At 42.4% G+C, this 24702-nt stretch overlaps 1 long non-coding RNA gene across 1 annotated transcript in view; it reads left to right on the forward strand.

The window, feature by feature from the left end:
- The first annotated feature begins 1153 nt into the window (after positions 1-1153).
- LOC148132217 (uncharacterized) overlaps positions 1154-24702 on the forward strand; it is a 122935-nt gene continuing 99386 nt past the window's right edge. Inside the window, exon 1 of the long non-coding RNA XR_015747729.1 lies at positions 1154-2014. This is a non-coding gene — a long non-coding RNA (uncharacterized LOC148132217). The remainder of the gene's footprint in view (positions 2015-24702) is intronic.

Raw genomic sequence — 24702 nt, forward strand, 5'->3', positions numbered from 1 at the left:
CCAAGCTCTGTAAAGGACCTTGGAGTACTCACCTCTAATGATCTAAGTGCTAGAGCCCACTGCAACTACATAGCCAAAAAGGCATTAAGAGTTGTTAACCTAATCCTACGTAGCTTTTTCTCTTGTTATATCACACTACTAACCAGAGCATACAAAACATTTGCTAGACCAATACTCGAATACAGTTCATCAGTCTGGAACCCACATTATGTATCTGATATTAGCACAATTGAGAAAGTCCAGAAATATTTCACAAGAAGAGTTCTCCACTCCTCTACTCGTTGTAGAATACCTTATGCCACCAGACTTGAAATTCTAGAACTAGAAAACCTTGAATTACGTCTTCGGTCTGATTTAAGCATGGTATATAAAATCATACATTGCAATGTCCTACCTGTCAATGAATACTTCAGCTTCAACCATAACAACACAAGAGCACACAATAGATACAAACTCAAAGTTAACCGCCCCAAACTTGATTGCAGGAAATACGACTTCAGCAATAGAGTGGTCAATGTCTGGAATACTCTACCCGACTCTGTAGTTTCTTTCCCAAACCCCAAAAACTTTAACCTTAGACTGTCTACTATTGACCTCACCCCTTTCCTAAGAGGTCTGTAGGGGGCGTGCATAAGCGCACCAACGTGCCTACCTTCCCTGTCCTATTGTTTCTCTTATTCTTCTTTTATTTTTCTTATATGTACCCATTTCATGTATTCACAACTATGTATACACTTATACTTATTATCTTGTAAACAATTGGCAAATCAAATAAATAAATAAAATAAATAAATTTGCCTTTATTCGCTTAACCATCTACTGGGCATTGTTTTGGGGCCGCAAGAGAAGAAATACAGGCCACGACTAATCCGAAGCCAGCGAGCCACACGCGGATTTTCTTCGTCGTGGTTGTTAAAAGGCTCGCAGCAAAACCCGACCCCTGCGGGGAGGAACAGCGACGGTGAAAAATCGGACGCCCCGCCATGTCATGTCAAGCGAGCATCATCGATTACCTAGGAAATCGGCAGAGCGCCGATTGGCCAGCTTGCGGGAGGCGCCGTAAACTACGATTCCCGTGATGCTTTCCGGCGTGGCTTGCCGAAGTCAAAGGAGCCTGAGGGTATATAAAGGCAGGAATGGCTCGAGCTGAAGCAATCGGAGGTAAGTTGGCGGGCGAGCGGTGTACCTGCTTGGAGAGCGACTGCGCTCGAATCATTTCCTCGTCGTGGGCTTAGGTAGGGGGGAGTCGGGCGCTACGGCAAAACCAAGCGTCCTTTGATTAGGGCTGTCCTGAGATCCTTGCCGGGATCGGTGGATGCTTTGCTGCGAAGAGTTTGTCTGGGGATCAAGTCAGCGGGCAGCTTTGCCTCCAAGCTTCCGGAGGGATCGATGAAGCTTTCTTTCTTCGGGCTTTCTTCAGGACTGGCAGAGAGGTTGTGATGGATCCCGGTTCAGAAGAAGTCGTGGGAGTTGAGCTGAAATCACCTTTGTTCCTGTAAATCTTGATCTGTTCTGCCCAGTTCCGAGAACCGAAAGTTTGGAGTGGAAGGGATCTAACGAGATTAGTTTAGCCCTTCCCACCGTCTTCTTTTCTTCCTCTCGGCCAAATGGATCTACCATTGGAGAGCTCTTTCCGCCTAGAAATGATACTGCCTTGGAGATTTATATATATACATATATACACACATACACACACACATATACATATACGGTATACATCTGCCTCTTGGCGGAGCGGGGTGGGGGAAGCAGCGACCTCTTGGTGGAGGGAAGACGCCTCTCTTTCTTACCGGACCGACCAAGGAAAATCACTGGTGGATGCCTGCCTGTCCTTCTCAGATCTGGATATAAAGCTTCGCAGTGATGCTTTCCTTCTCTCGCCCCCTCTTGCCTGAGTTCTGGCGTTTTGCCATACATAAATAAGCTTGGAGGCGCCTTTGGCATCCCGTGTTTGTGGAATATAATGGGTGGCTGCCTCCCGTCACTTTGTTCTCCGTGGAAGGCGGCGCGGAAGGTGAGTAACTTGGATGAAGGCTCAGGTGCTTTGGATTATCTGGGATGGGATGGTGGTGTTGGCTGGGGGTGAGGAATACTTGCCCTGAAACGCGCGTGGAAAAAGCCGGGTGAAGGGAAGGCCGCTTTCGGAAGCTGAACGGGGAAGATGCGTGTCGTGTAGGGATCTCGCAAAACATGGAAGGGGGCGATCGTGTGCTTTCTTCGAACCTTGCAAGGATTTCTCCCCCCCCCCCTCCGTGGCGTGCTTGCTTGTCATCAGGAGACACCCTCACACATACACACACACGCCAGAGGAAAGGGCGCAAAAAGCGGGGCATCCCCGCACCGTTTGCTCGGCTCAAGTTGCTCTGCCTTCGGGATCCGTTTCTTGAACGCGGGTGTGGACGAGAGGGAACGGCGCCGAGCTGCGGGGGAGAGCCCGTCCGGCGGCAGGCAGCCGGTGGCCCGAGCGCGCCGCTTTGGAGACAGGTAGGATGAAAGAGGGAGCGAGTTTTCCATTGCGGAAGCTGCCAACCGAGACCAGGCTGGTGTTGGTGATGGTGGTGTTAAGGCAGATGAGAATTATCTATTGCTTTTTTTGGGGAGGGGGGGGAAAGGCACACACACCCCTTCGCAGTTTGCACGATGCTCATCACTTTAGGCAACAAAGGGACTGAGTTTACTGCAAGATTGAAGCCTTTTAGTGGGATGGTGGGCGAGCTGCGGGCAGGGACGTTTTGTTCCAGCCCCTTAACGGATTTTATTTATTTATTTTTACAAATTGGGATCTCAAAGCTTGCCGTACCTTCCGATTGAATGGATGCCTTCTAGGACCGGGACTTCGTGCGAGCGCGTTTCGGGGGGAAGGGGGGGGAATGGATGCACGGGCTGCGGAAGCCCGAGCGAGGATTTGTCCCCTTTTCCACAGAGGGCGTCGTTGTCCATGTCTTCTGATGCCCTCTCTCTCTTCCGATGCCTTCCGTTCTCTCTCCCTGGGGGCATAGGTGGTGTTAACCCTGCTTTGTAACTCAACCCCCGTGGCCTTCCTCTTCTGCCTAAATGGCTCTCGGGGTTGCTTTGGGTTGCTCTCTTTGGCGTATAATCGGCCTTTGTTTTCATGGCGCGGCCAGCGCCTCCTCCTCCCCCACCCGCCCATTTTCCCTCTTTGGTCTCTTAACTCAAATCATTCCTTTCCACTCCGACATAGGATCCTTCCCCCCCCCCCGAATGAGTGAAGTTTTCCCAGGCTAGGCTTCTCTTCCTCAGCCCACCTGCGCAGTTAGTGAGTCAACCTGTCCAAGAATCTGGTTGGGTGGGTGGGATTTCCTTGCTCCTCTCTTTCGGGTAGGTGGTCTGGACTGGAGGACTTTGGCAACCTTGATTGATTGTGCCCTGGTTGGAACTCTTGAGAGGTCGGCACCTCTTAAAATGTCTATTTAAAGGCATTCCAATCAGGGCTATGTTTAGGTTTATGGTGAGAGGGGCTTCATTCACTCCCCCCCACCTTGCTTCCAAAACAAATGTAAGAGTAGTGAAAGCATTACTGGTGATTGACATCTCTCCTATGGAAGAATGAGCAAAAGATGACCTCTACCTTCTTGGGGAACAAGGAGGCTGGAATGTAGGGCTGGATTTCCTCATAGTTTACTGGATGGTTTGCAGTCAATCAGAAGAGTCGGTTCCAAGTGCCAGCAATTCCCACCTTTCCTTTTGAAGGAGGCTTGCTGAGGTGGAAATAAGGATGAGCATGGTAAGAAGTCCACATAGATCTTTGTTTGACAGCCCTGGGCTCAGTAGACACCTTCTGGAGCTCCGAGGCACTCCAGGACTTCAGTTTGGCAGGTGCGGCTGTTTCTCAGCTCCCAGACACCTCATCTCGCTGCTGGTCCCAGTTGGACTTTCCTTCTGGAAGAATTTTATAGGAAGCAAATTGTTTTTTGTTCCCCAGAAACAACTGGTCCGTTAGATATGTGCAGAGCTTGCTTATTTATTCGTGCAATTGAACTGAGCAGCTGAAGTCAGCTGGACTCTAGGCAGCGTACAGTGTTTAAATATTTAAAACAGAATGCACATCAGAAAAATGTAAAAAGGGACTAAAAGCTTGTTTCAGTTTCCTGCTTTGTCGTTTTTGTTCTCTTCCTAATATCTCCATTGCTGCTTTTGAAAATAGCAATTGTGTTTGGCAGTGGAGAGAAGTTAGATCATATTAGGTAGGTGTTTGGGGTTAGATTTGAGTAGACAATCTGAGCCATTGCAAATACTCCAGGGTTTGTTTGTTTTTTTGGATAGATTCATCCAAGCTTCCCAGGTCACATTGCTCTGAAAGTTCAACTTGTACTCCAATAATCTTCTCTGGTGGGAGCATCTGAGCAAAAATACAAGACTTTGCACTATTAGTACAATCTCCTTGGCAGCACAATACTGTGATACTTGGGTTTGCTTGTACATTTTTGAAGAAGTCACTTTCTGACATTCAGTTGTCACCAAACCAAAAAGAATCAAGGTCATGTCCAGGTATGAATACATAAACACTGGAATTTACAAGTTGTACAATAAAGTAGTTTTCCATATAAAACAGATATTATTCTAGGCTCAGGCATAAATCCCAGGTGTTCAGGACTTGGACAAATTAAGAACTGTGAAATGTGATTAATTCCAAATTTAATGATATTAGAATTTTCATGTCATAAGAGGCTTAATTAAACCCATCTGCTTGTAGACCTTATCAATAGTCCTCTGCCCAAATGAGATGATACTATTATCTGTACAAGAATGGTTTTTGACATTGGAAGTATGTGGGAGATTAAACCAAGATGGTTGTGGATTATGGGAATGAAGTCAAGGGATATAATTGGAAAATGTTACTTATAAAACAAAAATATCTTTATAAGTCCTCTTGTACTAATAAAGTTACATATCATAAGTGTCTATTATAACTTTCATAGGAGAAACATTCGTATCTATTGCCTAACCTTATTTATTCTGAAGAAAATCACCCTTTTTTACATACCCTTAACTACTAATGAAAACAGCTCTCCTAAGACAGATCTCCCTCCCTCCCTCTCCTTCTGTTTGTATAATTCCAACAACAAACTTAGGCAAATCCATTTTTATCAACATGTTTCTATCAAAGGATAAGTATGAAATAGTAATCTTTAGTTTTGAAACAACTGGACTATTTTTTTTTTTAAAAAAATAGCTGTCTTTCTAAAGTGAGAGCCTAACTCATGGTGGAAATATTTATTTAGCAATGGAAATGGTAGGTAGGTTTCAACAAGACCTGGCTACTAATAGCTCTATTTTATTATTTATATCCATATAAATAGGCTTAACTCTTAAGTATTTTGGAGAAGGGAACTAAGTACTCGATTTGGTAATCAGAGGAAACAGAGAACTGCAACAAAAAAATATTGTCTGATCATTATTTTCTTACCCCTACCTTTTCTCTTTTCACACCATATACTCCTGTCTCTCCGTAGCTCCATTCTTGCTGTTCTCTTTCTTTGGCTAGTTTTTAGGTAGAAATATATCTTTTTTATCTGTAATGTTTCATATGAAGAATTTATACTGTTGAAAAAAGCACAGAGAATGAGATGTGAGGATAAATATACTTGGCAGTTAAGTTTGGTGGCATGACTCATATGATTTATGTTGAGAACCATATCTAGATAAGGCAGAGGTAGGCAAGAATAAGATCTCAGAGGCCACTTGACATGATGTGTGAAGACTTTGGGCCTTTGCGCCAGTGGTGGTATTCATTTATTTATTTTTTTACTACTGGTTCTGTGGGCATGGCTTGGTAGGCGTGGCAGGGGAGGAATACTGTAAAATCATCATTTTCACTCCACTTCAGGGGAAGGTTACTGCAAAATCCCATTCCCTCCCTACCCCACTAACCTGCTTTCCAGTTCTGTTTTCCTGTGCAGGGCAACAAAAGAAGACCCTGCCAATCAATCAGCTTGGACTTTGATCAGCTGGGACCCAGGAGGCAGAGAATAGATGGGGGCAGGACCAGTCAGAGGTGGTATTTGCCAGTTCTCCAAACTACTCAAAATTTCCACCAGTTCTCCAGAACCAGTCAGAACTGGCTGAATACCACCTCTGCTTTCTGCCCAAGTCAATCCCCAAACTTCAAAAACAAAGCACTTGTTCTTGTTGCATTAACACAAAATAGATGGGTCATTTATTAGAATGAATGGGGCTGCATGTTCTGTGGGTGAGGAATTAAGACCTTGTTAGTGCTAATTAAAGGAGAGATGTTTCGTGGGGTGGACTGAAAGCTTTGCCAAATATATGCTTTTGAGACAACTCACTGTGAAAGAATGGACAATGGAGGAAGTGACAAAACATCACAAGTAGGGGCAATCCTATGGTCCCTTAAAACTCAGAAACCGTAGGCTATTTTGGATCAAAGTCACACCATGGATGAATAGAAAGTTCTGTGTTTACAGCAGCATTTCGCAAACTGCAAGGTTTACCTTTCTTAAAGAGGTGCTAAAGGGAATGCTAAACTTAAAGGGGTACTAAAGGGAATCATCATGACAAAAAGTTTAGGAATTCCTGGTTTAGAGGATCAGATCATGTCTCAAGTCTGCCCTTTGACGCTACATCTCACACACAGGAATACGATGAGAGGTGTTTGGTATGGACGGATGGATAGCATGTTCAGAAGAAGTACTTGGAAAGGTCATAGATTGGATGTAGGAGGGACATGACTCCTGAAGACAGATGTGATTTTACCATTTGGGTGTCCTCCTAGATTTATGGCTCCTTCTGCATCAGCACGTGCCGGTGCAGACAGAAAACCTTTGCCCAGCTGTGGCCAGTATGCCAGTTGTGATTTATTTGGTGTAGGAAGACCTGACTGTAGTGGCTGTCTTCATGTGCATAGACTGCCTTATTGTGGTGTACATGGCGTTGCCTTAAAAAGTTCAGTTGATGAAAAATTCAATGGCCTGTGGGCACAAATTACAGCTGTTTTGCAGGGCCTACCTTGGCTTCCTATGAACTTCTGAGTGCTGCTTTTAACTTATAAATCCCCTCAGGGCTGGATTGTCTTTAGGACTACATTCCCACACTGGAATTAGCCTGACCATCTCTTTGATGGGGGGGAGAAATAGTTGGTTTGCTCTATGTTTTCAGAAATGTAGGAGGGCTGAGGCCCTGGAGTCATTATTTGGCTGTCTCCCAGAATGGACTCCCAAACTTTTCAAAGCAGGGCTGTTCCAGAGGACATTTGCAGGTACATGCCAGATGCTATTTGGAATATAGGTTTGACTGTTGATTTTTAATTAATTTTAATTGCTATTCTTTTTGTTATGAGCTGCTGATAATTTGCATATAGTTGTGGCAAGCTGAATAAATAACAAATAAATAAAATGTTAGTTGCACAATCAGCATATGACTTTCAGACACCCAGAAGTTAACAGTGCTGCTGTGCTCTGTGCTGGCTAGAGCTTACTTTACCTTATCTATTATATAAAGCTCTGCTTCTTTCCCTTACATTGGATTAGGCAACACAGTCACATGGCTGGAAACTCAGCCTTATGTGTGAATGTTTTACTTTGAGAAGACCCAGACGGGGGATGTGTATTTAAAGGGTTATTATATAGAAAGAGAACAGGTCACAGAATAAAGAACTTGGCAGAAAGTTGGTCCTTAAATCATATAAATAAATAGGCACAGAAAAGCAATTGCAGTTGAAAATTTGTCAAAAAAAAAACATGATAAGATTAACGTGGGGAGATATTGGTCTAGTTTAAGCTGAGGTTGGAGAGCCATATTTTGGAGTACTTTGATCTGGAATTCTCTTCTGAATTAGAGTACTGGACTTGAATGTTGTCATCTGTGCGGCCTCTATCACCTCTATCTCTATGTCATCTCTATCTCCATCTCTGTCATAGCTCCATCACTCTTACATGTTTTTTACTGTTGCCTCATGAATCAAATGTTGAAGTGGGAACACCTTGTTTTCTGCATTGGATCATATTTTCTTATGATCCGCAAGAAAGAGCTCATACAAAAATATCTCACAAACTTTTGTTTGTGTGTGTGTGTGATAGTTTTGCCTCCAACAGCAGGGCATTGTATGGCTTATATATCTGAATGAGCCACTAACTGGCAGCTAAATGTTAACTCCACATACAGGTGGGTGGGGGGAACCCATTACTATTTCTGAGAACAAATGATTCAGTCTTGTACAATGGTTTAGTTTAATTGCCTGTTACAGATTGGATGATGGATTTTAAGCTTGTTTTGTCTTCTGGTCACGGATCATAATCAACCATCTTATTGAGAACACAAGATTCTTGTTGGAATGTTATTTACAGATCTGGTTGTCAAAGAACATTATTGGTTCACATCAGCATTTGTTATATAGTTGTGGGTATTAAACTTCCGTGACCACAGTTCTAAGTTGTTCTGGAAACTGGACAATTCCTCTGTCTCTCTCTTTCCCTTACCCTTGCACTGGCTATTATTATTATTATTATTATTATTATTATTATTATTATTATTATTATTATTATTATTATTATTATTATTATTATTATAGAAAGTTCCCAGACTAGCTTTGTAGGACACTGGAATTCCTAGCTATATTTGAGGAGTTCAAATGATGATAATTCAAATGAATATTTTTCCAGTTTTAGATATACTGTGCAGTTAGATGGTAGCTCTTGTTTTTCCCCTAATCCATCGATACACCTATCTTATTTGCATTCCTGATCAGTTAAGTAATGGGATTGTTTAGAATACATATGAAACAGACAGAGTTCCTTGCATTTTTCTTCCTAAATCAAGTGTGTATCTGCTCACACAACTAATAATGTCCTCCCAGTGTACCTATCTTCTACCTGCTTGTGGATTGGGATCTTCATTCCATGTCTTGGCAGTAACACTGACTGGACTCAGATGGTCATCTTAAGTGGGCGTGCAACTAGGAGAAAAAGAGCACAGGTTAAAACAAACAGTTGCAGATTAAGTTCTTGTATCATGTTAAAAAATGTTTTGATGTTGTTCTATTGACTGTAAAAGAAAGCCAGTTCCAGTCAGAGGCGGTATTCAGCAGGTTCTGGCCAGTTCTGAAGAATCGGTAGCGGGAATTTTGAGTAGTTCAGAAAACCGGCAAATACCATCTCTGACTGGCCCCACCCCCATCTATTCTCTGTCTCCCAAGTCCCAGCTGATCAGCTGAGTCTTTTTTTGTTGCCCTGCACAGGAGAACGGAGCTGGAAAGCAGGTTAGCGGAATGGGGAGGGAATTGAGATTTTGCAGTAACCTTCCCCCAGGAGTGGGGAAGGACTGGAGATTTTACAGTATACTTTCACTGCCACACCCACCAAGCTACACCCACCAAGCCATGCCACGCCCACCAAACCAAGCCCATAGAAGCGGTAGTAAAAAAATTTGAATCTCACCATTGGTTCCGGGGCTTGCTTATGCATTGTTTTTTTAAACGCATTGCAGTCTTTAAAAAACAGCAAAACAAAGTGATATTCTGTACAACCTGCTCACAGTGAGTGCTCACTGTGGCTATTTCACAGTGAATTCATTTTCACAAATTGCAGAAATTTCTGAAATTTTAAAAAAAAGTGTTTTTCTGCTTATTCGTTAAAGTTTGAACTGTGGTAGTAGATACATTTTGTATCCACGCAAGAAGCTTTATGCAATTAACACTTAACTTTGTCAGTCTCTTCCAGGCCTGAATTCTGCTTTACAAAGAAATTTAGTTCTTCCATCAGCATGGTGTAGTATTCTAAATTTCTAATTCAGCACTAAGGATAGTTGTCCTCCTTGGTTTAATTTATGCCAATGGTAACTAATTTCTGTTTTCCTTTTCTTTTCTTTTTTGGATTATTGTTGGCATTTGGAAGAATTTTTTTACTATAAAAACATATATTGTTCCTATTAATTTTTCATTTGTTATTGCTCATACGGTTTAAAATTAAGTAAACTTTGATGCCCAACTTTCAATATGTCCCCGGTCCTTTCCTAATGCTATAGCCATTAATGAGAAATGTTTCTCTATCTGGTGAAATAACCTATATCATACAGGAGGTGAGACAATTGCTAATCTTTCGGGACTAGGACTTTCATTTTATTGCTGACCTATATAAATTCCTCTCCAAATCTATATGCTAGCCTGAGAACCGTTCCTTCTCTGAATTCCGTAATGTAACCGGTGACACAAAAATTGGCATATTTTATTCTAAAGAAAAGTGTCATGAAAATGCAGTCTATTAAGGAGAATGGATATCTAAAAGGAATAATTAGGAAATAAATAAATAAATGCAGAAGTGCATGTGAATTTTTTGTGTTTGTGTATGTGCTATTTTTACAAAAAGTTGCATATGGATGCAAATTTAAGAAGATGAAAATGAGATACTGAGATTATCCTGTCTTTACCAAATAAGAACTCCAATTTCTAGATAAAGATGGAGTGTGTTGTTCATTTCCCCAGCATATCAAAACCAGCGTAGCTAACCTACTAATTTGGCTAAAGGGTTTATGGCACATTCCAATGTTTTCAATCTCTGAGATTAGAAAAAACATATAGCAGAACCAGGGTGAGATTCCTCATTCTGGCCTTTGAAACTTGTATTGCTGAAGTTAGGTACTCTTAAGAGAGGGTGTGACAAGGAACTGAATGGAGAAGGATTTTTTTTCCAGTACTAAAAGTAAAGAGTAGAAATCTCTGCTATTATCCTCCAGGACTTCTGTTGGTTGTCAGGACACTTGGAGCACCAAAGTATCTTGAAATTCAGCATTAGAGTCAAATTGATGTGCTGGTAGTATGGAGCCCAACTGAAGCTTCCTGTCATAAGGTCTCCGACTTCAGTTTCATCTCTCTTTTTCTGTCTTTTTAAGTTGCTGAAGTCTAAATAAGAATCTTGGTCTACCTCTCCTCTTTAATATCTTGGATACATAAGAGTTGCTGTGTGAGAATCAGCAGTGGCACGAGTGATAGGTTGGTGGGCAGTTCTGCCATCTGAATGCATTTGCAAAGCCAAATCTATTAACTAAGCCTGTCAAACCTGATGAGTATAGTATAGCTATATAGTATAGTAACTTGATGAGTATAATATAGCTATATAGTATAGTATAGTAACCTGATGAGTATAATATAGCTATATAGTATAGTATAGTAACTTGATGAGTATAATATAGCTATATAGTATAGTAACTTGATGAGTATAATATAGCTAACTTTGACAATGGTTTCAGCCAACATTTCTAGCAAGTTTATGGGTTCTGTTCTGAGGTGGCTTTTCGTCATTTATTTCTTCTAAGCCATTATTTGCTTGTGATACTTTGAGCAGAAACAATTAATTCTGGAAACAGAATAAGAATATTATTGGGAATAAGAAATTTTTGAATGATGGTACTTGGGCTTTCCAGGTAGAAAACATCTGAGCTCTTACTTTATTGTGACAAACTGGTTGTTTCTCTGGGTTGTTTATCCATAAATAATAAACCTTCCTAATTTCGCTCAATTATTGTGTTGTTTTGTGACCCCAATCTTGGACTGGTCTCTCTTATTTTAATTCTACTTTATGCTCATGGAATAAACACAATTAATAGTTCAAAGGAGTCTACCAGGTACCAATTCAACGTGGTATTGGTAATTCAAATCATTAGAGCAGAAAGTATTTAATTATAGACTTCTGACTTGGAAACAATATTGGAACAGAATTTGATCTGCCTGAGATGGAGATACTCCTTCAGAAATGGGGCAAAGGCCTGATCACATCCACCAACTTTTGTCTGGACCTTTTTTGTTCAAAAGGAAACTGCCAATAAACATGTGTCCTTGAAAGACCATAATGATGAGTCCGAACTATCAATATTAACGGGTTTCTTCCAGAAAATATATATATATATATATATACCATACATTTGTGCATCTTTAAAGTGACCCTGTTTTTATTGCAACAAATATAGTTGACTATGGGACCTGTATGCTGTATGTGAGACTTCCTAATACCAAGTAAATACATTAAATTGTCAGAGAAACTTTATAATGAGGGGCTTCCTTTCTGGAGGATCTAAAAGAGGTTTCATGTTCAAAACAAAATATACTGAGTAGACGTGAAAATGTCCCAGACTGTCATTTATTAAACACAATAATGCAAGCTGAACTTCAAAAGAGAAGTCTGTTAAAGAGGCAAGTTTAGTGTAAACCACTTGGTACTTCAAATAACCAGTTCAAGTATTTCAAGCAACCACTGATCCTTAAGTGTCCATTCGAGCAACCTCCAGTAATCCATGACTGAAGAAGCGGTGGCCTCAGTTACTTTTTCTACATTTGCAAGAAAGGGAATATACATGTAGAATAGAATAGAATAGAATAGAATAGAATAGAATAGAATAGAATAGAATAGAATTCTTTATTGGCCAAGTCAATCAAGGAATTTGTCTTGGTGCAAATGCTCTCAGTATACACAAAAGAAAAGATACATTCATCATGTATGTGGAAGACCAAGAAGGTCTTCATTTTTAATTTGCGAAAATGCATCTTTGAGAATTGGCCTCTTTTTATGGAATAATAGACTCTCAATGTGTGAACCGGCCAAGCAATATGGTTTGGGCCTTGAACTTCAAGATGGCCTTTTAAGTGGTCTTAGTTAGGGGTTCATCTCTTCCTTGTATCAATACTTTAATAGGGTACTAGGAAGCTCTGCAGCTTCTCCAACAAAAGATGCCACCTGCCTGTTTTCAATCGGAGAGCAATATTTGATTTGGTCCCTGCTGGAAATGGGCTTCCTTCTCCATTAACTTCTTCCAGGGCCTCTCATCCCACTTCTCATTTGTTCCTTGCTGCCTAGGCTTTCAAAGGGGCCATTCCTTCCGAACGGCTGACCAGCAGGGGTGAAATGGTAGAAATCTCCTCACTTGGAAACATGAATGAAACTCTTTCTTCTCTCCCCACTCCTCTGGGCTTCCTAAAAATGTATGGGAAAAAAAAAAGCCTTTCTTTATAGCCTTCTCAATTGTCCCCTTAAAAAAAAAAAAAAAGGCAAAAGCGAGGAAGAAATCTCTCTGAAAGGAGGAGGGAAATGTCCCTCCCCGTTGCCTCCCTTGTTCAGCACTTGGTGTTTTGAAGGCCTTTGCTCTATTGTACGTCCAGGACAGAGACCCTTCTGTGAGGGCTGCTCGAGATCTCTTCACAGGGTGTCCCCTCCCACTTCATCTCAACAAGCCCCCCATTCTCTTCTGAAGAGGCTCCCTCTGTCTAACGCCAAGGAGCTCTTTGGGTAGCGTTTTTATCCTCCGGGCACTTTTGCTCACAATACTCCCTGGAGTGTCAAATAAACTCCTTCAGAATCCTAAAACCAGGGGTGGGGGGAGAGAAGGAGAGAGAGGGGGGAAATAAAGTACAAACCCCCCTTTATTTTCACCCCTGCAGGGAAACAAACATGCTTTGTGCTGGAGAGTAGCAATGTTAAAGAAAACAGAACAGTGTGTGAACTAATATCTCCATAATAAAATAGTTGGTTATGCTCCTCGGTATGATAACAGTGGATAAATTTGTCAGACAAGCTATAAATCAAAGCTTCTTTCTTTGTGAGGCAGTTGGCAGGCAGGGGAATGAAGCAAAGATGTCCCCCCCCCTTCACTAGGGACTCCGTTAGAGACGCTGGTTATCTATTTCGTTTGGCAGAGAAGGGATTCGAAACTGACCGGTTGTAGCTTTAGTCTAGCGTTTTTGCGTAGGGGGCAGCCCCACAGAAGTCCTGAGTAGGGATGAATGCATCTTATCCATCTGGACATTTCTCACTTTTGCAAATTAAGTTAAGTGCTTAATTTGAACCTTTTTTTAAAAAAAAAAGTTGATACTAATGTACACATTTTTAATTCTACACACATTTTTTTTTTTTTTTTTGCAATTTTGCCTTTTACAATATTTCCTTAATTTAGCACTTATTTGGATAGATGTTCCTTTACTATAGCTTTTTTCAAAATGGGCAATTATATTGTAAAATTCAGAAAAGTGCAGATTTTGGATGCTAACTGCAATTCACAATTTGCTACAAAGATGGGAATTTAAATACATTTACATTCCAATTATAACATATGCTAAATGAATTCTCCCCTTCTTATTTGTGAATATTTTCTAGTGTCTAAATATACTGTCAGTTTTTATACTCTGTCTTGCTTATGCAAATACAATAAATCCAGTACGTCATTGGACTTTCTCATCATACTTTCCAGCATGGATCTCATTGCTACTGTAACATTAATTTTGGTATCTGATTATACTTAATTATTAATTCCTGGGTCCTTAAATGCTTTATATCCCTGATTCCCAAAATTTATTTTAGGGTACTCAGTATAGCAATAGCAATAGAAGATAGAGTTATATACCACTTCACAGTGCTTTACAGCACTCTCTAAGTCAGGGGTGTCCAACCTTGGCAAATTTAAGACTTGTGGACTTTGCTGGCTGAGGAATTCTGGGAGTTGAAGTCCACAAGTCTTAAAGTTGCCAAGGTTGGACACCCCTGCTAAGTGGTTTTAATGTTCATGATTGGGAAACTGCTTTTACTAATATAAATAGCATTCAATCCAAAGCATTTTAAAGCAAAGTATTCAGCAATGTGTGAAGATCACAAATGACATTCAGAAATAAGGAATTGGGGCTATGAAGCTCACAGTTAAGCTTTAAGGAAAAGATAAAGAGTGAAAAGATTGAAGGAATGGAACAGTTTATTACTATCTGGTTATTAAAGTTATTCTGGGTTTGGTATCCCCACCTCTTCAGGGTAATGGATGCCCTGCAATGGCCCAATTTCTCAGGCCATAAAACTCTTTATCAATTTCATGATTTAGATATCATTTCCTTCTATGTACTTTCTGTTTTATATCCAATATGGAGGAAGAGATAAGGAACTGGCAACAGGTTCCCATAATAAGACATGTAGACTGAATTCCTTCTCTTTTCTGTATCCTTGGCTGTGATTGTCATGGAATTATACCCATTACAATATCCTGTACCCAGACACTTAAGGGTGAATATGATTCCAAGCCTTCATACTGCTTTGGGCATTGCTTTGGACCATAAATGATTTGGAAGATCTCAGAGCTTAGGGTGGAATTTTCAATTTTTCCTATGTTCCTTCTTTGACTGCCTACTACTTTGACTATATGGGGGAAGGAGAGAGACTAAAATTATATGACTGCACACATGGTATGTGCATAGTTATGGGGAATTCTAGGCAAAAAGTAAATCCTGCTCTGTCTACCTTTCTTCTCCAGCTTAATAGTCCATGCTTGCTTGGTAGTGTTAGAATTTTCCACACTACCTGAAAAGTTATCATCTGTTTAATTTTAGCTCCTAGATTTTTAATGGATAGGTATCCTCCTCTTCCTTTAAAAAAGTACAAGGTGTACTAGCTTGTAATTCCCTTTGACAACAACTTATTTTTCCCCACTCTCTTGCTTTGAAGACGTGACCTTTCAGAACTTGTACTTAGACGAGGGATCCCCAAACTTGGCAGCTGTAAGATTTATGGCATAGCTGGCTGGAGAATTCTGGGAGTTGAAGTCCACAAGTCTTAAAGTTGCCAAGTTTGGAGGCCTCTGACCTAGACCAAGAAAGGCTGCATCAGCAAGGAGAGAAAGGAAGCCAGGATACAGATGTTACTTTCAAAGTTCTGCATTGGTTAATCCTTCTTTCCTCCTATTGCACCTAGAGCTTTGTCTTCCTTTCAACAAAGGGACCAAATGAAACACAACACACGAATACATCTGAAATCCACAGCATCCCATCCCAGAAAGAGCTGAATGGAAAACCAAGGCCCGAGAGAGCCATGTTTATTGCAAATCAGTTGAACATCTTACAACGCATGGACAGCAACTTCAAAGGGGCTTTGAAAAAATGAGTGTGAAGGAACTAAGAGAACCAGATCCCATCTGTTAACAAGATCAGCATTTCACACAGTCACACATGCATTCTTTTCATTTCAAGCACCCATAACATATTGGGGTTAATTCCCACAGAGTCACATTTGGAAATTTGCATGCTCTGCTTTGACTAGACGGAGGCCTTTCTTGAAGAAGAAGAAATTGCCAGATGCAACTGTACCAAATCTAAAACAGACCTAAAGATGCCCTTGTCAGGGCAACTTCCCTCGCCTGGAAGTGGAGGAGGGGGGAAGACTTTTACAATCTCTACAATCTTTTGTTATTCAGCTGTCCACTGGCAGATTCAAGAAGTCCTCTGGTCTGACATTTGGTCTGAAATTATTTGGTCTGAAATTATTCTAGCAGTGGGTGCTCAGAATAGCCAAAGGCAAAATTAGCTGTATGTGGTGTTGATGTATATGGGTACACACATATATATGGTCAGAGTGTACATCATGCAGACCCACAGTATTCTTTATGTAAAAGGATAGTGTTGCTGTAAAAAAGGGGGGGGGGAACAATTAACACATTTTTTCATTATGGTGGGTGAGGATGACGGAAGTTTGGGACCTCTGATTGGAAGTGTGCCAGTTGGATGGAAGATCCCACATAATAACTGCGGCAAATGGGAATTGTTTTTGAGGACAAGTGAAGCCAGTGGATTTTGTCTGCATCTGACGTCCTAGGGAGCCCTCTAGTGGTCAATGCCTATCAATGCCTTTGTCCTACATGGAAGCTGGAGAAGGTGTGGAAGAACTGATGACTGATAGGTTCCATGGTGTTTCGCTGGAAAGTCTGCTTGTGATTGCAGCCTCTCAATGTCCAGCCTACAAATAGTGTTTAACCCAGGTGAGGTTTTGGGTCTAAACTTCATGGGGAAAAGAACCAGCTGGCAATTTTGCTGGTTTGAATGGATAGGAAGAAAAAAAAACCTGAGAATTATAGGCCAAGCCACCAAGGATGCCTTCAGTGATCGGTGCTTCATTCATAGAAGGTAGTGATGTTTATGACGATTCTAGCTAGGATTTGAGAAGTTTAGTGTGGCGAGGATGAGAATGGTAATTGTTTCCAGAAGTAATGTGCTTTTTTTTGTGTGTGTGTGTGTTATCTGTCGTGGTCCCTTATTGTGAAGCTTTTGCTTCCCAGTATTTTTTTTCCCCCCTTTGGGTATTTGAAACTGTGTTTCTCCCTTGAATTCTGTTGTCCTTGTTACTTTCCTAAGAGCTTGTGAAACAAGCCTTCTCTTGTTTTTAATTCATGGATGTTTACTTTGTGTTGAAATTGGCTTTCTCCACCCCTTGAATGCGTAAGTCACATCAGCTGCCATTATTATGGGATGGGAGCTACACGCACGGAACAATTGCTGTTTTGTAGTTTCAGGGCTGCGTCGAAGCTTCCTTTGCCGTGACCTGGTTCACACCTCAATTTTAAATCATACAGGGATCATTGTTTCTGACCTCATCTCTCTTGAACAGGGCATGTGCTTCCAGGAATAATAAGCCAAGAAAGGCTCCCTGTTCAGCCCTGATGATGCGACCTCAAGTTCTCCCTGATGTGGTTTCTCTCCAACAGGGGTGTCCAATCTTGGCAACTTTTAAGACTTGTGGAACTTCAACTCCCAGAATTCCCCATTCTGGGAGTTGAAATCCCCAGATCTTAAAGTTTCCAAGGTTGGACACCCCTGTTTGAGAGTGATGGCTTGTATGGTCGACATGAATGGTAAAGAGGAACAGGAACATAATTTGGGAATCCTTCAAGCTTCCAGTGAGGAAGGCAAAGAAGAAGTTCTTGAGACATCCACTGACAGACAAAGCTAGACGAAGTAAGGTACAGAAGGCAGTTTCTACTCTGTGGTAGGGGCATGAATGGCGTATTGAGTACATATCAGGTTCTTTGAGTTCTCTCCTATTCAAATAAAATACCTATTAGATTTAGCAGGAGATTTTACTCACTGCCCCAAAGAAGGAATTTTAATTTTCTTTTTAAATAGATCCTTTGCTTCCCTGAGAGTAAGGAATCACTTAACCACAGAAGTTAATGTTATGGTGCATCCTTCCCTTTCTTGATTCCTGTCCTTCTATTGTGTAACCTCTATATCCGATACTATTGTGTAACCTTGGAGAGCCATAGACAAGAGGATATTTTGAATCTGGTCCATGCCTTAGAATCCTTTTTGCAGGACGTGGTCTCTGCTGCCACCTACTGATCCATAACACCACACTGAAATATTAACTCCTGTTTGCTAAGGAGGAGGGAGAACATCTTGACAGGTCCTTCTCTTGAAAAGTATCATAATAAAAACAAAACAGCATGTCAGCTGAAATACCTTGCCAATCAGATTTTTTCCCCTCTATCCCTTGGGAGGGGACAATAACATAACATAGTGCAAAAGATTTTGATCTGTGAAAGGGGGATCAAGTGGAATAAGCCCAGCCCTTTCAACTTAGTGTTCTCCACACCCGTTGCACTCCAGTATCCTTCCTTACACAGCTACTTTAAAGCCTACAATAGATTGGAGTTTGCAAATGAGTGTTATGATCTAGTGCTTGCCTGAACATCCCATGGATGCAGGCAGTTTAGTGAACTGGAAGGCATGAAAGACGTATCTTTGTGGAAACATGCCTTCCAGGGTTGCTTATGGTATGGCATGCTTTTGACCTCTGTAGAACTAGATACCTTTAGAAATTAGAACTTCATCCTCCCTATTAACAAGCCGCTTAGATTTCCCAGTTGAAACAGCATAAAACTGCCAATATTGCACGCTTATATTCTGAATTCTTTGCAGGCAGAAATTCAGCTGAGAACTTTGCCGGAGGAGGATAAAGGATCTAATGCAGGAGTGTCAAAGTGGATTTCTTCGAGGGCTGGATCAGCATTGTAGTTATCTACGGGGCCGGTTGGGTGGGGTGGAGGAGACAGGACGGAAGCCTCCTAGAGCAGGGGTTTCCAACCTTGGGAACTTTAAGACTTGTGGACTTCAACTCCCAGAGTTCCTCAGCCAGCAAAGCTGGCTGAGGAACTCTGGGAGTTGAAGTCCACAAGTCTTAAAGTTCCCAAGGTTGGAGACCCTGTCCTAGAGCACCCTGCCAGCCAGAACAGGGTGTGAGGTGGCCGCATGAGGCCCCCCACGCCCCATTTTTTTGCCTAGATAGCAATAGCACTTAAGACTTATATACCGCTTTATAGTGCTTTTTACAGCCCTTTCTAAGCGGTTTTACAGAAACAGCCTATTGCCCCCAACAATCTGGGTCCTCATTTTACCCACCTCGGCAGCATGGCTGGCTGGTGGGATTTGAACTGCCAAATTGCAGGCAACCAATAGTCAGCGGTAGTGGCCTGCAGTACAGCACTCTGACCACTGTGCCACCGAGGCTCATGGCCTCCTAAAGCCAAAATGGGGCATGTATGGGCCCCCCTGTACCCTGTTTTGGCTGTCAGAGGCACTTGTTATTTCCAGGCCGGCCCTGCAGGCTGGTTTTAAGTTCCCTGGGGGCTGAATCTGTCCCATAGACCTTGAGTTTGACACCTCTGATCTGATGGATCATATGTAGTTTGCCATAAAGAAAAGACAACTCGTCAGACATGGAGCTGGTATGACTAGGAGAGGAGACTGACGGTGCAGCATGTGTCCCCTGGGTAGCCTGGGTATTCAGATCTTCTTTGGATTGCTCTTTCATTGAAGATGTCAAGAAATATGTCGTCTCCTTTTTCTGATTTTCCTCCCAATTTTTTTTTATTACTTTGCAAACTGCAATCCCACCCAGATAAATCAGCATAAACAGGTATGTATGCATGCATACATGCATGCATTTATGTCCCTAATTACCTTGAGGATATCTCTATCCTGCAAAAAAAAGTTCAAATAGCTAAAAGGAAAGGTAGAAAAGGACAGCAATTTTCCAGTATGTAGGTACAAATACGGAACATACAGAAATATTTTAAATAGTTTAATATTTTAAATGCAGAACATATTTTAAAAACTATTTGGCCCCTTGTAAACTTTCTGAATTCTTGTATATTTTTTGGCATGAGCCTTACATAGAGTATCTAATATATAAAAGGATATATAAATGGCGCTTATTTCATTGAATTTTTAAACCGAGTCCTCCAACATGCCATGTCCATTGTGAAAAAGTAATCATTCTTCTAGTTCAAGGGTGTCAAACTCAATTTCATTGAAGGCCACATCAGGGTTGTGGTTGACCTCAGGGGTAGCGGTGGGGTATGGCTGTGGCTCTGGTGGGAGTGGCCAGGTCGACATCACTCGTGTTGGGAGATACCTGTAGTAGCCTGGGTGGGGCTGGGGGATCCTTCCTTCCTTCCTTCCTTCCTTCCTTCCTTCCTCCCTCCCTCCCTCCCTCCCTCCCTCCCTCCCTTCCTTCCTTCCTTCCTTCCTTCTTCCTTCTCCTTTCTTCTTCCTTCTCCTCTTCCCTTCTTTTTCCTTCCTTGCTCTCTTCCACTCTTCCCTTCTTTTTCTTTGTCTTTCCTCTTATCTTTTCTCCTTTCCTGTCCCTCCTTGGATGATCAAATGCAAAAGGGGAAACATTTCTCAATGCCTCCTTGCCTTGTGATCAGATGCCACTTTGTGACCGCTTAAAAGACTGAGAACAAACCAAGCTCACTTTATCCTGTGCTTGCATTTAGTGGGGGCCGTGCCGTCACAGGCTGGTCTTTCACAATTTCCAGGGCAGCCCCGCAGGCCAGATCTAACCACCTCATGGGGCGGATCCAGCCCGCAGGCCTTGGGGTTGACACCCCTGGTCTAGCAGAAGGTGCTGCCCTTAGCAGGTTACAGAACTTTGCCTACCGTGAGGTCTTAGTCTGAAACTGCCTCATATGTTTTCTGCCTACAATGCAATGAGCAACTGGAACAGAGCTCATGAATAAATCTGAAATTTAACTCACACTCACAACCAGTGGTCCAGCTTATTCTCAGCGGCCTTTATTACACAGTTCTTTGTTCGTTTTACGTGTTATCCCTATTTTTTTGTGCCTTTCTGTAATGTTAAGAACCAAACAAATTCCTATCCCAAGATTGGATATTGTTTTGAAACAAGAGCCAAACCATAGGGCTGAACCTCCTTTCCAGTCCTGAGGGCTGCACGCCCTGCCGGTTGGTGGGTGGAAATATATGCCAGTAGGCATATACTACTATGCAGACCCCGGCTTTTATTCTTCACCGTGATGCTCTTCACGTCCTGTCAGTCCATGTTTGGACTCTAAGCAGAGCAAAAGATATGGACAAGCCTGGTGGGAATCATTAGCACAGGGGGACTATAGGTGAGTTGATAAGACCAGGAGGGTGTGAAGAGGAAGATGAGCCACAGCATTACTAGGCAGAGATAACTGTCCATATCGTCCAGATGATGACTAATCACTTGGGCTTCCCTAGCAGGCAGATTGGCTTCAGCCTTCCTTTTTAATCCTAGGTAGGATATGTAGTACATTAAAATGAGCAGGGTTCAGAGGTAGGTATTCAGCAGGTTCTGACCAGTTCTGGAGAACCAGTAGTGGACATTTTGAGTAGTTCGGAAAACCGGCAAATCCCACCTCTGACTGGCCCCGCCCCCATCTATTCTCTGCCTCCCATTGAGTCCCAGCTGATTGGCTGGGTCTTCTTTGGTTGCCCTGCACAGGAGAACGGAGCTGGAAAGCAGGTTAGTGGGGTGGGGAGGGAATGGGGATTTTGCAGTCTCCTTCCCCTGCCATGCTCACCAAGCCACGCCCACAGAACCAGTAGTAAAATAAACTGAAACCCACCACTGGCAGGGTTGATGTTATTATGCTGAACATAGATAGCTGAAGAAAGACTTTGAGTACCGTTTTCCTCTCCTGGGATATGCCTGATTTTCAGCCAGAGTGTAGGATTACAGAAATGTGGGAAATATTACTTCCCACTAGGTTTCTACTCTGCTGTCCATAGCAGTGGAGGGACTTTAAGCCAGGGGTCGCCAACCTTTTGGACCGCAGGGACCACCAAACTCATAATTTAAATCCCGTGGACCAGAGACCCTAGGAAAATCCCCAAAAAAGTCTGCAGGAAAATCCCCTCCCCATTTTCCTACCGATTCTTTATTTGGGATCATAGGATACCATCTCCAGCTCCGTTCTCAGGGGCAGAGAGAGAGAGAGCGAGAGCGAGAGAGAGAGAGACTTTTGGCTTCATGCAAGGAAAGCAGCAGAAGTCTTTCTTTCTCTCTCCTAAACTCTGCCAGAAATGAGTCTTTGCCAGCACAGCCTCTTGGAGCAGAAGGCTTTGCAGTCCCAAAGACTCATTTCTGGCAGAGTTTGGGGGAGCAAAAGAAAGACTTTTGCTGCTTTCCTTGCATGCAGCCAAAAGCAGAAGAAGAAAGAAGCGGAAAGAAGCAGACTGGTGGCCAGGCATGGCGCTTGGGACGTGTAAGATAAGTTCCCCCCCTCCGCCCTTTCCCACCTCCCCTCACGACCTCGTGTTGTTCACAATGCAAGCAACGCAAGCTTTGTGTTCCCGCGGGCCATGTGGGCGGCACAGCCTTGTGTTCCCGGCACAGCCTGGATTAATTGCTTTGGGGGTGACATTTCTCTGCGGACCACCAAAATTTTCTCGCGGATCACCAGTGGCGAGCACTGCTTTAAACCGTTAGTTTTCAGCAACACTTTGACTTAGTTTCAAGACGTATTTATGATCTCCTGCCTATAAAAGCCATAAGCTGCAGGAGAACCAGAGTCGCTTGATAGTAAAAGGACAGCACGCAAAATTTAATAATAATAATAATAATAATAATAATAATAATAATAATAATAATAATAATAATAATACAGGTAGTCCTCAACTTACAGCCATTCATTTAGTGACCATTTGAAATTACAACAGCAGTGAAAAAAATGACTTATGGCTGTTTTTCACACTTACCCTGTTGCAGCTTCCCTCTGTTTACATGATCAAAATTTGGGTGCTTGGCAACTGACTTGTATTTGTGACGGTTGCAGAGTCTCGGTGTCAGGCGATCCCTTTTGCGACTTCTGACAAGCAACGTCAATGGGAAAGGCAGATTCACTTAACAACCACATTACTAATTGAACAAGTGTAGTGATTCACTTAAAAACTCTAGCAGGAAAGGCCATATTTATGGTGGTTGCACTGTCCGGGAGTTGTGTGATCACGTTTGCTGACCTTCTGATGAGCAGAGTCAATGGGGAAATCAGATTCACTTAACGGCCACGTGACCCACTTAACGACCATGAGACTACAACCTCAGTGATCCACTTAATAATTCTGGCAAGAAAGATTGTAAAATGGAGGCAAAATTCACTTAAGGAAAAATTCACTTAGCAACAGAAAATCTGGGTTGGCTTGGTTGGGATCGAGAACTCCCTGTATATATGGACTTGATTAAAAAAATAGTTCTCCTTCTAGCCTCTGGACAGACATGGGATATGGGGCTGCTTGAGTTAGAATTTTGTCTGCTGCTTCTAGTTAACAGATAACAGATAATCAGAGTTGGAAGGGACCTTGTAGGTCATCTAGTCGAACCCCCTGCCCAAGCAGGAGACCCTATACCATTTCTGACCAATGGCAGTCCAATCTCTTCTTGAAAGTCTTAAGTGATGGCGCTCCCACAACTTCCAAGGGCAACTTCTGTTCCATTGATTAATTGTTCTCACTATCAGAAAGTTTCTCCTTATTTCCAAGTTAAATCTCTCCTTGTTCAGTTTCCATCCATTATTCCTTGTCTGGCCAACAGGCGCTTTAAAAAACAGCTTGACCCCTTCCTCTCTGTGGCAGCCCCTCAAATATTGGAAGACTGCTATCATGTCTCCCCTGGTCCTTCTCTTCACTAGACTAGCCAAGCCCAGTTCCTGTAATCGTTCTTCATATGTTTTAGTCTCCAGTCCCCTAATCATCCTGGTTGCTCTTCTCTGTACTTTTTCTAGAACCTCAACATCTTTTTTTATAATATGGTTCTTTTTCTCCTTCATGCATGGAAAGAAATACAGTCATGGAGGGGAGGGTTGGGGTTTTGATAATTTTACTAAAAAACAAAGAAATAAACTGTTGGTCTTGGCTGGCCAGCCACCACAAGATGCTCATCTATACAAAGAGCAATCTGCCAATTGAGCATGGGCCACTTATAGCACTTATAGCACATCTTGACTTTATTCATGGTTAGCTCAGGGTCTTGCAGAAGTCCTAGAGAACCCACCCTGAGCCTTTAGCCGGAGCCCATCTAACCAACCTGTGGGCTAGATTAGACCACATCTTGCATAGGGTTAAACTTCATCCAATCACCTCTGTTGAACACCAGCCCCTCTTCACAATAGCCCTTTTGTGTCTGCTTGGCCATCCAAATATTGGAGAGAGAAAAAGAGCTATAAAAGCAAGTATTTCCGTGACAGGTCACACATTGCCAAAGCTTAACCATCCAGAGGACACCTCCCTCAACCTGATAGCAGTGGTCAAGTTCTGCAACCCCTTTATTGCTACTTTCTAGCCAAAAGACTGGAGATATCATTAAGCTGACCAGTACCTCTTGGTGTGGGGCTCATGGAATAACACATATTTCTGGGAAATAGTGGAGGGGAGGTGACTGTGATGGCTTTCACCTGGTGACTGTGATGGCTTTCCTGCCAGAACCCCCAGGAAGGAAATCTGAGTGGGTCAAGCATGTTTAGGGAAGACCCAGCCATTGTTGGCCAAGCTTTAGGGTCGTGATGGCGAACCTATGGTAGGCATGCCAGAGCTGGCAGGCAGAGACCTCGTGGTGGGCATGAGAGCTGTCATCCCAGCTCAGCTCTGCCACACATGTGGGCATGCGCCTTCCG

This window comes from Notechis scutatus, chromosome 2 (genome assembly GCF_049901735.1).
Source record: "Notechis scutatus isolate UNSWTSFEM ecotype Mainland chromosome 2, rNotScu1.2, whole genome shotgun sequence".
Taxonomy (NCBI): Eukaryota; Metazoa; Chordata; class Lepidosauria; order Squamata; family Elapidae; genus Notechis; species Notechis scutatus.